This window comes from Cyrtonyx montezumae, unplaced genomic scaffold, assembly GCF_038088225.1.
Source record: "Cyrtonyx montezumae isolate F1298 unplaced genomic scaffold, pur_monq_1.0 scaffold_154, whole genome shotgun sequence".
NCBI lineage: Eukaryota > Metazoa > Chordata > Aves > Galliformes > Odontophoridae > Cyrtonyx > Cyrtonyx montezumae.
This window is the reverse complement of record NW_027071886.1, coordinates 27,501-38,180: the sequence shown is the minus strand read 5'-3', so window position 1 is coordinate 38,180 and position 10,680 is coordinate 27,501. Positions and strand designations below refer to the sequence as shown.

The 10,680-nt window shown below is 58.2% G+C and overlaps 1 long non-coding RNA gene across 1 annotated transcript in view; it reads right to left on the bottom strand.

Moving 5' to 3' along the window:
* Positions 1 to 3,375: 3,375 nt before the first annotated feature.
* The window catches only part of LOC136046017 (uncharacterized), a 17,703-nt gene continuing 10,398 nt past the window's right edge, over positions 3,376 to 10,680 (bottom strand). The window contains exon 3 of the long non-coding RNA XR_010621957.1: positions 3,376 to 3,421. This is a non-coding gene — a long non-coding RNA (uncharacterized LOC136046017). The remainder of the gene's footprint in view (positions 3,422 to 10,680) is intronic.

The window sequence follows — 10,680 nt, the reverse complement described above, 5'->3', positions numbered from 1 at the left end:
CCTTCCCTTCCCTTCCCTTCCCTTCCCTTCCCTTCCCTTCCCTTCCCTTCCCTTCCTTCCCTTCCCTTCCCTTCCCTTCCCTTCCCTTCCCTTCCTTTGCAATCCCTTCCCTTGCTTTGTCTTGCTTTGCCTTGCCTTGCAGTGCCTTGCCTTGCCTGCTTGCCTTGCCTTGCCTTGCCTTGCCTTGCCTTGCCTTGCCTTGCCTTCCCTTCCCTTCCCTTCCTTCCTTTCCCTTCCCTTCCCTTCCTTCCCTTGCCTTGCCTTCCTTTGCCTTCCCTTCCTTTCCTTTGCCTTCCCTTGCCTTCCCTTCCCTTCCTTTGCCTTCCCTTGCCTTCCTTTGCCTTCCTTTGCCTTGCCTTGCCTTGCCTTGCCTTGCCTTGCTTGCCTTGCCTTGCCTTGCCTTGCCTTCCCTTGCCTTGCCTTGCCTTGCCTTGCCTTGCCTTGCCTTCCCTTCCCTTCCCTTCCCTTCCCTTCCCTTCCCATCCCTTCCTTCCCTTCCCTTCCCTTCCCTTCCCTTCCCTTCCCTTCCCTTCCCTTCCCTTCCCTTCCCTTCCCTTCCTCTTCCTTCCCTTCCCTTCCCTTGCCTTGCCTTGCCTTGCCTTGCCTTGCCCTCCCTTCCCTTCCCTTCCCTTCCCTTCTCTTCCCTTGCCTTCCCTTCCCTTGCCTTGCCTTGCCCTCCCTTCCCTTCCCTTCCCTTCCCTTCCCTTCCCTTCCCTTGCCTTGCCCTCCCTTCCCTTCCCTTCCCTTCCCTTCCCTTCCCTTCCCTTCCCTTCCCTTCCCTTCCCTTCCCTTCCCTTCCCTTCCCTTCCCTTCCCTTCCCTTCCCTTCCCTTCCCTTCCCTTCCCTTCCCTTCCCTTCCCTTCCCTTCCCTTCCCTTCCCTTCCCTTCCCTTGCCTTGCCTTGCCTTGCCTTGCCTTCCCTTCCCTTCCCTTCCCTTCCCTTCCTTTCCCTTCCCTTCCCTTCCCTTCCCTTCCCTTCTCTTCCCTTCCCTTACCTTACCTTACCTTGCCTTCCCTTGCCCTGCCTTCCCTTCCCTTCCCTTGCCTTCCCTTGCCTTCCCTTGCCTTCCCTTGCCTTGCCTTTCCTTGCAATCCCTTCCCTTCCCTTCCCTTCCCTTCCCTTCCCTTCCCTTCCCTTCCCTTCCCTTCCCTTCCCTTCCCTTCCCTTCCCTTCCTTACCTTCCCTTCCCTTCCTTTGCCTTGCCTTGCCTTGCCTAGCCTTGCCTTCCCATGCCTTCCCTTCCCTTGCCTAACCTTCCCTTGCCTTCCTTCCCTTCCTTTGCCTTGCCTTGCCTTCCCTTCCCTTCCTTTGCCTTGCTTGCCTTGCCTAGCCTTGCCTTCCCATGCCTTCCCTTCCCTTGCCTAACCTTCCCTTGCCTTCCCTTCCCTTCCCTCTCATGCCTTCTCTTGCCTTCCCTTGCCTTCCTTTGCCTTCCCTTGCCTTCCTATGCCTTCCCTTGCCATCCCTTGCCTTGCCTTGCCTTGCCTTGCCTTCCCTTACTTTCTCTTCCCTTCCCTTCCCTTCCCTTCCCTTGCATTCCCTTCCCTTCCCTTCCCTTCCCTTCCCTTCCCTTCCCTTCCCTTCCCTTCCCTTCCCTTCCCTTCCCTTCCCTTCCCTTCCCTTCCCTTCCCTTCCCTTCCCTTCCTTCCCTTCCCTTCCCTTCCCTTCCCTTCCCTTCCCTTCCCTTCCCTTGCCTTCCCTTGCCTTCCCTTCCCTTCCCTTCCCTTCCCTTCCCTTCCCTTCCCTTCCCTTGCCTTCCCTTCCCTTCCCTTCCCTTCCCTTCCTTTGCCTTCCCTTCCCTTCCTTGCCTTCCCTTCCCTTCCCTTCCCTTCCCTTCCCTTCCCTTCCCTTCCCTTCCCTTCCCTTCCCTTCCCTTCCCTTCCTTCCCTTCCCTTCCTTCCTTTGCCTTCCCTTCCCTTCCCTTCCCTTCCCTTCCCTTCCCTTGCCTCCCTTGCCTCCCTTGCCTTCCCTTGCCTTCCCTTGCCTTCCCTTGCCTTCCCCTTGCCTTCCCTTGCCTTCCCTTCCCTTCCCTTCCCTTCCCTTCCCTTCCCTTCCCTTCCCTTCCTTCCCTTCCCTTCCCTTCCCTTCCTTCCCTTCCCTTCCCTTCCCATGACTTCCTTGCCTTGCCTTCCCTTCCTTTCCCTTCCCTTCCTTTCCCTTCCCTTCCTTTCCCTTCCCTTCCCTTGCCTTGCCTTCCCTTCCCTTGCCTTGCTTTCCCTTCCCTTCCCTTCCCTTCCCTTCCCTTCCCTTCCCTTCCCTTCCCTTCCCTTCCCTTCCTTCCCTTCCCTTCCCTTCTTTTCCTCTCCCTTCCCTTCCCTTCCCTTCCCTTCCCTTCCCTTCCCTTCCCTTCCCTTCCCTTCCCTTCCCTTCCCTTCCCTTCCCTTCCCTTCCCTTCCCTTCCCTTCCCTTCCCTTCCCTTCCCTTCCCTTCCTTTGCAATCCCTTCCCTTGCTTTGTCTTGCTTTGTCTTGCTTTGCCTTGCCTTGCAGTGCCTTGCCTTGCCTTGCCTTGCCTTGCCTTGCCTTGCCTTGCCTTGCCTTCCCTTCCCTTCCCTTCCCTTCCCTTCCCTTCCCTTCCCTTCCCTTCCCTTCCCTTCCTTCCCTTCCCTTGCCTTGCCTTCCTTTGCCTTCCCTTCCTTTCCTTTGCCTTCCCTTGCCTTCCCTTCCCTTCCTTTGCCTTCCCTTGCCTTCCTTTGCCTTCCTTTGCCTTCCCTTGCCTTGCCTTGCCTTGCCTTGCCTTGCCTTGCCTTGCCTTGCCTTCCCTTGCCTTGCCTTGCCTTGCCTTGCCTTGCCTTGCCTTGCCTTCCCTTCCCTTCCCTTCCCTTCCCTTCCCATCCCTTCCCTTCCCTTCCCTTCCCTTCCCTTCCCTTCCCTTCCCTTCCCTTCCTTCCCTTCCCTTCCCTTCCCTTCCCTTCCCTTCCCTTCCCTTCTCTTCCCTTCCCTTCCCTTCCCTTGCCTTGCCTTGCCTTGCTTGCCTTGCCCTCCCTTCCCTTCCCTTCCCTTCCCTTCCCTTCCCTTGCCTTCCCTTCCCTTGCCTTGCCTTGCCCTCCCTTCCCTTCCCTTCCCTTCCTTCCCTTCCCTTCCTTGCCTTGCCCTCCCTTCCCTTCCCTTCCCTTCCCTTCCCTTCCCTTCCCTTCCCTTCCCTTCCTTCCCTTCCCTTCCCTTCCTTCCCTTCCCTTCCCTTCCCTTCCCTTCCCTTCCCTTCCCTTCCCTTCCCTTCCCTTCCTTCCTTCCCTTCCCTTCCCTTCCTTCCCTTCCCTTCCCTTCCCTTCCCTTCCCTTGCCTTGCCTTGCCTTGCCTTCCCTTCCCTTCCCTTCCCTTCCCTTCCCTTCCCTTCCTTTCCCTTCCCTTCCCTTCCCTTCCCTTCCCTTCTCTTCCCTTCCCTTACCTTACCTTACCTTGCCTTCCCTTGCCCTGCCTTCCCTTCCCTTCCCTTGCCTTCCCTTGCCTTCCCTTGCCTTCCCTTGCCTTGCCTTTCCTTGCAATCCCTTCCCTTCCCTTCCCTTCCCTTCCCTTCCCTTCCCTTCCCTTCCCTTCCCTTCCCTTCCCTTCCCTTCCCTTCCCTTACCTTCCCTTCCCTTCCTTTGCCTTGCCTTGCCTTGCCTAGCCTTGCCTTCCCATGCCTTCCCTTCCCTTGCCTAACCTTCCCTTGCCTTCCTTCCCTTCCTTTGCCTTGCCTTGCCTTCCCTTCCCTTCCTTTGCCTTGCCTTGCCTTGCCTAGCCTTGCCTTCCCATGCCTTCCCTTCCCTTGCCTAACCTTCCCTTGCCTTCCCTTCCCTTCCCTTCTCATGCCTTCTCTTGCCTTCCCTTACCTTCCTTTGCCTTCCCTTGCCTTCCTATGCCTTCCCTTGCCATCCCTTGCCTTGCCTTGCCTTGCCTTGCCTTCCCTTACTTTCTCTTCCCTTCCCTTCCCTTCCCTTCCCTTCCCTTCCCTTCCCTTCCTTCCCTTCCCTTCCCTTCCTTCCCTTCCCTTCCCTTCCCTTCCTTCCCTTCTCCTTCCCTTCCCTTCCCTTCCCTTCCCTTCCCTTCCTTCCCTTCCCTTCCCTTCCCTTCCCTTCCCTTCCCTTCCCTTCCTTCCCTTCCCTTCCCTTCCCTTCCCTTCCCTTCCATTCCCTTCCCTACCCTTGCCTTGCCTTGCCTTGCCCTCCCTTCCCTTCCCTTCCCTTCCTTCCCTTCCCTTCCCTTCCCTTCCCTTCCCTTCCCTTCCCTTCCCTTCCCTTCCCTTCCCTTCCCTTCCCTTCCCTTCCCTTCCCTTCCCTTCCCTTCCCTTCCCTTCCCTTCCCTTCCCTTCCCTTCCCTTCCCTTCCCTTCCCTTCCCTTGCCTTCCCTTGCCTTCCCTTGCCTTCCCTTGCCTTCCTTGCCTTGCCTTGCCTTGCCTTGCTTGCCTTGCCTTGCCTTTCCATGCCTTCCCTTCCCTTCCCTTCCCTTCCCTTCCCTTCCCTTACCTTCCCTTCCCTTCCTTTGCCTTGCCTTGCCTTGCCTAGCCTTGCCTTCCCATGCCTTCCCTTCCCTTGCCTAACCTTCCCTTGCCTTCCCTTCCCTTCCCTTCTCATGCCTTCTCTTGCCTTCCCTTGCCTTCCTTTGCCTTCCCTTCCTTCCTATGCCTTCCCCTGCCATCCCTTGCCTTGCCTTGCCTTGCCTTGCTTCCCTTACTTTCTCTTCCCTTCCTTCCCTTGCATTCCCTTCCCTTCCCTTGCATTCCCTTCCCTTCCCTTGCATTCCCTTCCCTTCCCTTGCATTCCCTTCCCTTCCCTTGCATTCCCTTCCCTTCCCTTCCCTTCCCTTCCCTTCCCTTCCCTTCCCTTCCCTTCCCTTCCCTTCCCTTCCCTTCCCTTCCCTTCCCTTCCCTTCCCTTCCCTTCCCTTCCCTTCCCTTCCCTTCCCTTCCCTTCCCTTCCTTCCCTTCCCTTCCCTTCCCTTCCCTTCCCTTCCCTTCCCTTCCCTTCCCTTCCCTTCCTTCCCTTGCAATCCCTTCTCCTGCCTTGCCTTGCCTTCCTTTGCCTTCCCTTGCCTTCCCTTGCAATCCCTTCTCCTGCCTTCCCTTGCAATCCCTTCTCCTGCCTTGCCTTGCCTTCCTTTGCCTTCCCTTGCCTTGCCTTGCCTTCCTTTGCCTTCCCTTGCCTTCCCTTGCTTCCTTTGCCTTCCCTTCCCTTCCCTTCCCTTCCCTTCCCTTCCCTTCCCTTCCCTTCCCTTCCCTTCCCTTCCCTTCCCTTCCCTTCCCTTCCCTTCCCTTCCCTTCCCTTCCCTTCCTTTGCCTTGCCTTGCCTTGCCTAGCCTTGCCTTCCCATGCCTTCCCTTCCCTTGCCTAAACTTCCCTTGCCTTCCCTTCCCTTCCTTTGCCTTGCCTTGCCTTGCCTAGCCTTGCCTTCCCATGCCTTCCCTTCCCTTGCCTAACCTTCCCTTCCCTTCCCTTCCCTTCCCTTCCCTTCCCTTCCCTTCCCTTCCCTTCCCTTCCCTTCCCTTCCCTTCCCTTCCCTTCCCTTCCCTTCCCTTCCCTTCCCTTCCCTTCCCTTCCCTTCCCTTCCCTTCCCTTCCCTTCCCTTCCCTTCCCTTCCCTTCCCTTCCCTTCCCTTCCCTTCCCTTCCCTTCCCATGACTTCCCTTCCCTTCCCTTCCCTTCCCTTCCCTTCCCTTCCCTTCCCTTCCCTTCCCTTCCCTTCCTTCCCTTCCCTTCCCTTCCCATGACTTCCCTTCCCTTCCCTTCCCTTCCCTTGCCTTCCCTTCCCTTCCCTTCCCTTCCCTTCCCTTCCCTTCCCTTCCCTTCCCTTCCCTTCCCTTCCCTTCCTTCCCTTCCCTTCCCTTCCCTTCCCTTCCCTTCCCTTCCCTTCCCTTCCCCTTCCCTTCCCTTCCCTTCCCTTGCCTTCCCTTGCCTATCCTTCCCTTCCCTTCCCTTCCCTTCCCTTCCCTTCCCTTCCCTTCCCTTCCCTTCCCTTCCCTTCCCTTCCCTTCCCTTCCTTCCCTTCCCTTCCCTTCCCTTCCCTTCCCTTCCCTTCCCTTCCCTTCCCTTCCCTTCCCTTCCCTTCCCTTCCCTTCCCTTCCCTTCCCTTGCCTTCCCTTGCCTTCCCTTCCCTTCCCTTCCCTTCCCTTCCCTTCCCTTCCCTTCCCTTCCCTTCCTTTGCCTTCCCTTCCCTTCCCTTCCCTTCCCTTCCCTTGCCTCCCTTGCCTTGCCTTGCCTTGCCTTCCCTTCCCTTCCCTTCCCTTCCCTTCCCTTCCCTTCCCTTCCCTTCCCTTCCCTTCCCTTCCCTTCTTTTCCCTTCCCTTCCCTTCCTTCCCTTCCCTTCCCTTCCCTTCCCTTCCCTTCCCTTCCTTCCCTTCCCTTCCCTTCCTTCCTTCCCTTCCCTTCCCTTCCCTTCCCTTCCCTTCCCTTCCCTTGCCTTGCCTTGCCTTCCCTTCCCTTCCCTTCCCTTCCCTTCCCTTCCCTTCCCTTCCCTTCCCTTCCCTTCCCTTCCCTTCCCTTCCCTTCCCTTCCTTCCCTTGCCTTGCCTTCCTTTGCCTTCCCTTCCTTTCCTTTGCCTTCCCTTGCCTTCCCTTCCTTTCCTTTGCCGCCTTCCCTTGCCTTCCCTTCCCTTCCTTTGCCTTCCCTTGCCTTCCTTTGCCTTCCTTTGCCTTGCCTTGCCTTGCCTTGCCTTGCCTTGCCTTGCCTTCCCTTGCCTTGCCTTGCCTTGCCTTGCCTTGCCTTGCCTTCCCTTCCCTTCCCTTCCCTTCCCTTCCCTTCCCATCCCTTCCCTTCCCTTCCCATCCCTTCCCTTCCCTTCCCTTCCCTTCCCTTCCCTTCCCTTCCCTTCCCTTCCCTTCCCTTCCCTTCCCTTCCCTTCCCTTCCCTTCCCTTCCCTTCCCTTCCCTTCCCTTGCCTTCCCTTCCCTTGCCTTCCCTTCCCTTCCCTTGCCTTCCCTTCCCTTCCCTTCCCTTCCTTTGCCTTCCCTTCCCTTCCTTTGCCTTCCCTTCCCTTCCCTTCCCTTGCCTTCCCTTCCCTTCCCTTCCCTTCCCTTGCCTTCCCTTCCCTTCCCTTCCCTTCCCTTCCCTTCCCTTCCCTTCCCTTCCCTTCCCTTCCCTTCCCTTCCCTTCCCTTCCCTTCCCTTCCCTTCCCTTCCCTTCCCTTCCTTCCCTTCCCTTCCTTTGCCTTCCCTTCCCTCCCTTCCCTTCCCTTCCCTTCCCTTGCCTTCCCTTCCCTTCCCTTGCCTTCCCTTGCCTTCCCTTGCCTTCCTTGCCTTCCCTTGCCTTCCCTTGCCTTCCCTTCCCTTCCCTTCCCTTCCCTTCCCTTCCCTTCCCTTCCCTTCCCTTCCCTTCCCTTCCCTTCCCTTCCCTTCCCTTCCCTTCCCTTCCCTTCCCTTCCCTTCCCTTCCCTTCCCTTCCCTTCCCTTCCCTTCCCTTCCCTTCCCTTCCCTTCCCATGACTTCCCTTGCCTTCCCTTGACTTCCCTTGCCTTGCCTTCCCTTCCTTTCCCTTGCCTTCCTTTCCCTTCCCTTCCCTTCCCTTCCCTTCCCTTCCCTTGCCTTGCCTTCCCTTCCCTTGCCTTCCCTTCCCTTCCCTTCCCTTCCCTTCCCTTCCCTTCCCTTCCCTTCCCTTCCCTTCCCTTCCCTTCTTTTCCTCTCCCTTCCCTTCCCTTCCCTTGCCTTGCCTTCCCTTCCCTTGCCTTGCCTTCCCTTCCCTTGCCTTGCCTTTCCTTCCCTTCCCTTCCCTTCCCTTCCCTTCCCTTCCCTTCCCTTCCCTTCCCTTCCCTTCCCTTCCCTTCCCTTCCCTTCCCTTCCCTTCCCTTCCCTTCCCTTCCCTTCCCTTCCCTTGCAATCCCTTCTCCTGCCTTGCCTTGCCTTCCTTTGCCTTCCCTTGCCTTCCCTTGCAATGCCTTCTCCTGCCTTCCCTTGCAATCCCTTCTCCTGCCTTCCCTTGCAATCCCTTCTCCTGCCTTGCCTTGCCTTCCTTTGCCTTGCCTTGCCTTCCTTTGCCTTCCTTTGCCTTGCCTTGCCTTCCTTTGCCTTCCTTTGCCTTCCCTTCCCTTCCCTTCCCTTCCCTTCCCTTCCCTTCCCTTCCCTTCCCTTCCCTTCCCTTTCCTTCCCTTGCTTTGCCTTGCCTTGCTTTCCCTTGCCTTCCCTTGTTTTCCCTTCCCTTCCCTTCCCTTCCCTTCCCTTCCCTTCCCTTCCCTTCCCTTCCCTTCCCTTCCCTTCCCTTCCCTTCCCTTCCCTTCCCTTCCCTTCCTTCCCTTCCCTTCCCTTCCCTTCCCTTCCCTTCCCTTCCCTTCCCTTCCCTTCCCTTCCCTTCCCTTCCCTTGCCTTCCCTTGCCTTCCCTTGCCTTCCCTTGCCTTCCCTTGCCTTGCCTTGCCTTGCCTTGCCTTGCCTTGCCTTGCCTTGCCTTTCCATGCCTTCCCTTCCCTTCCCTTCCCTTCCCTTCCCTTCCCTTCCCTTACCTTCCCTTCCTTCCTTTGCCTTGCCTTGCCTTGCCTAGCCTTGCCTTCCCATGCCTTCCCTTCCCTTGCCTAACCTTCCCTTGCCTCCCTTCCCTTCCCTTCTCATGCCTTCTCTTGCCTTCCCTTGCCTTCCTTTGCCTTCCCTTGCCTTCCTATGCCTTCCCCTGCCATCCCTTGCCTTGCCTTGCCTTGCCTTGCCTTCCCTTACTTTCTCTTCCCTTCCCTTCCCTTGCATTCCCTTCCCTTCCCTTGCATTCCCTTCCCTTCCCTTGCATTCCCTTCCCTTGCATTCCCTTCCCTTCCCTTCCCTTCCCTTCCCTTCCTTCCCTTCCCTTCCCTTCCCTTCCCTTCCCTTCCCTTCCCTTCCCTTCCCTTCCCTTCCCTTCCCTTCCCTTCCCTTCCCTTCCCTTCCCTTCCCTTCCCTTCCCTTCCCTTCCCTTCCCTTCCCTTCCCTTCCCTTCCCTTCCCTTCCCTTCCCTTCCCTTGCAATCCCTTCTCCTGCCTTGCCTTGCCTTCCTTTGCCTTCCCTTGCCTTCCCTTGCAATCCCTTCTCCTGCCTTCCCTTGCAATCCCTTCTCCTGCCTTGCCTTGCCTTCCTTTGCCTTCCCTTGCCTTGCCTTGCCTTCCTTTGCCTTCCCTTGCCTTCCCTTGCCTTCCTTTGCCTTCCCTTCCCTTCCCTTCCCTTCCCTTCCCTTCCCTTCCCTTCCCTTCCCTTCCCTTCCCTTCCCTTCCCTTCCCTTCCCTTCCTTTGCCTTGCCTTGCCTTGCCTAGCCTTGCCTTCCCATGCCTTCCCTTCCCTTGCCTAAACTTCCCTTGCCTTCCCTTCCCTTCCTTTGCCTTGCCTTGCCTTGCCTAGCCTTGCCTTCCCATGCCTTCCCTTCCCTTGCCTAACCTTCCCTTCCCTTCCCTTCCTTCCCTTCCCTTCCCTTCCTTCCCTTCCCTTCCCTTCCCTTCCCTTCCCTTCCCTTCCCTTCCCTTCCCTTCCCTTCCCTTCCCTTCCCTTCCCTTCCCTTCCCTTCCCTTCCCTTCCCTTCCCTTCCCTTCCCTTCCCTTCCCTTCCCTTCCCTTCCCATGACTTCCCTTCCCTTCCCTTCCCTTCCCTTCCCTTCCCTTCCCTTCCCTTCCCTTCCCTTCCCTTCCCTTCCCTTCCCTTCCCTTCCCTTCCCTTCCCTTCCCTTCCCTTCCCATGACTTCCCTTCCCTTCCCTTCCCTTCCTTTCCCTTCCCTTCCTTTCCCTTCCCTTCCCTTCCCTTCCCTTCCCTTCCCTTCCCTTCCCTTCCCTTCCCTTCCCTTCCCTTCCCTTCCCTTCCCTTCCCTTCCCTTCCCTTCCCTTCCCTTCCCTTGCCTTCCCTTGCCTATCCTTCCCTTCCCTTCCCTTCCCTTCCCTTCCCTTCCCTTCCCTTCCCTTCCCTTCCCTTCCCTTCCCTTCCCTTCCCTTCCCTTCCCTTCCCTTCCCTTCCCTTCCCTTCCCTTCCCTTCCCTTCCCTTCCCTTGCCTTCCCTTCCCTTCCCTTCCCTTCCCTTCCCTTCCCTTCCCTTCCCTTCCCTTCCCTTCCCTTCCCTTCCCTTCCCTTCCTTTGCCTTCCCTTCCCTTCCCTTCCCTTCCCTTCCCTTCCCTTCCCTTCCCTTCCCTTCCCTTCCCTTCCCTTGCCTCCCTTGCCTTGCCTTGCCTTGCCTTGCCTTCCCTTGCCTTCCCTTCCCTTCCCTTCCCTTCCCTTCCCTTCCCTTCCCTTCCCTTCCCTTCCCTTCTTTTCCCTTCCCTTCCCTTCCCTTCCCTTCCCTTCCCTTCCCTTCCCTTCCCTTCCCTTCCCTTCCCTTCCCTTCCCTTCCTTCCCTTCCCTTCCCTTCCCTTGCCTTCCCTTGCCTTGCCTTGCCTTCCCTTCCCTTCCCTTCCCTTCCCTTCCCTTCCTCCTTCCCTTCCCTTCCCTTCCCTTGCCTTCCCTTCCCTTCCCTTCCCTTCCCTTCCCTTCCCTTCCCTTCCCTTCCCTTCCCTTCCCTTCCCTTCCCTTCCCTTCTCCTTCCCTTCCCTTCCCTTCCCTTCCCTTCCTTCCCTTCCCTTCCCTTCCCTTCCCTTCCCTTCCCTTCCCTTCCCTTGCCTTGCCTTGCCTTGCCTTGCCTTCCTTTGCCTTCCCTTCCATTCCTTTGCCTTCCCTTGCCTTCCCTTCCCTTCCTTTGCCTTCCCTGGCCTTCCTTTGCCTTCCTTTGCCTTCCCTTGCCTTCCTTTGCCTTCCTTTGCCTTGCCTTGCCTTGCCTTGCCTTGCCTTGCCTTGCCTTCCCTTCCCT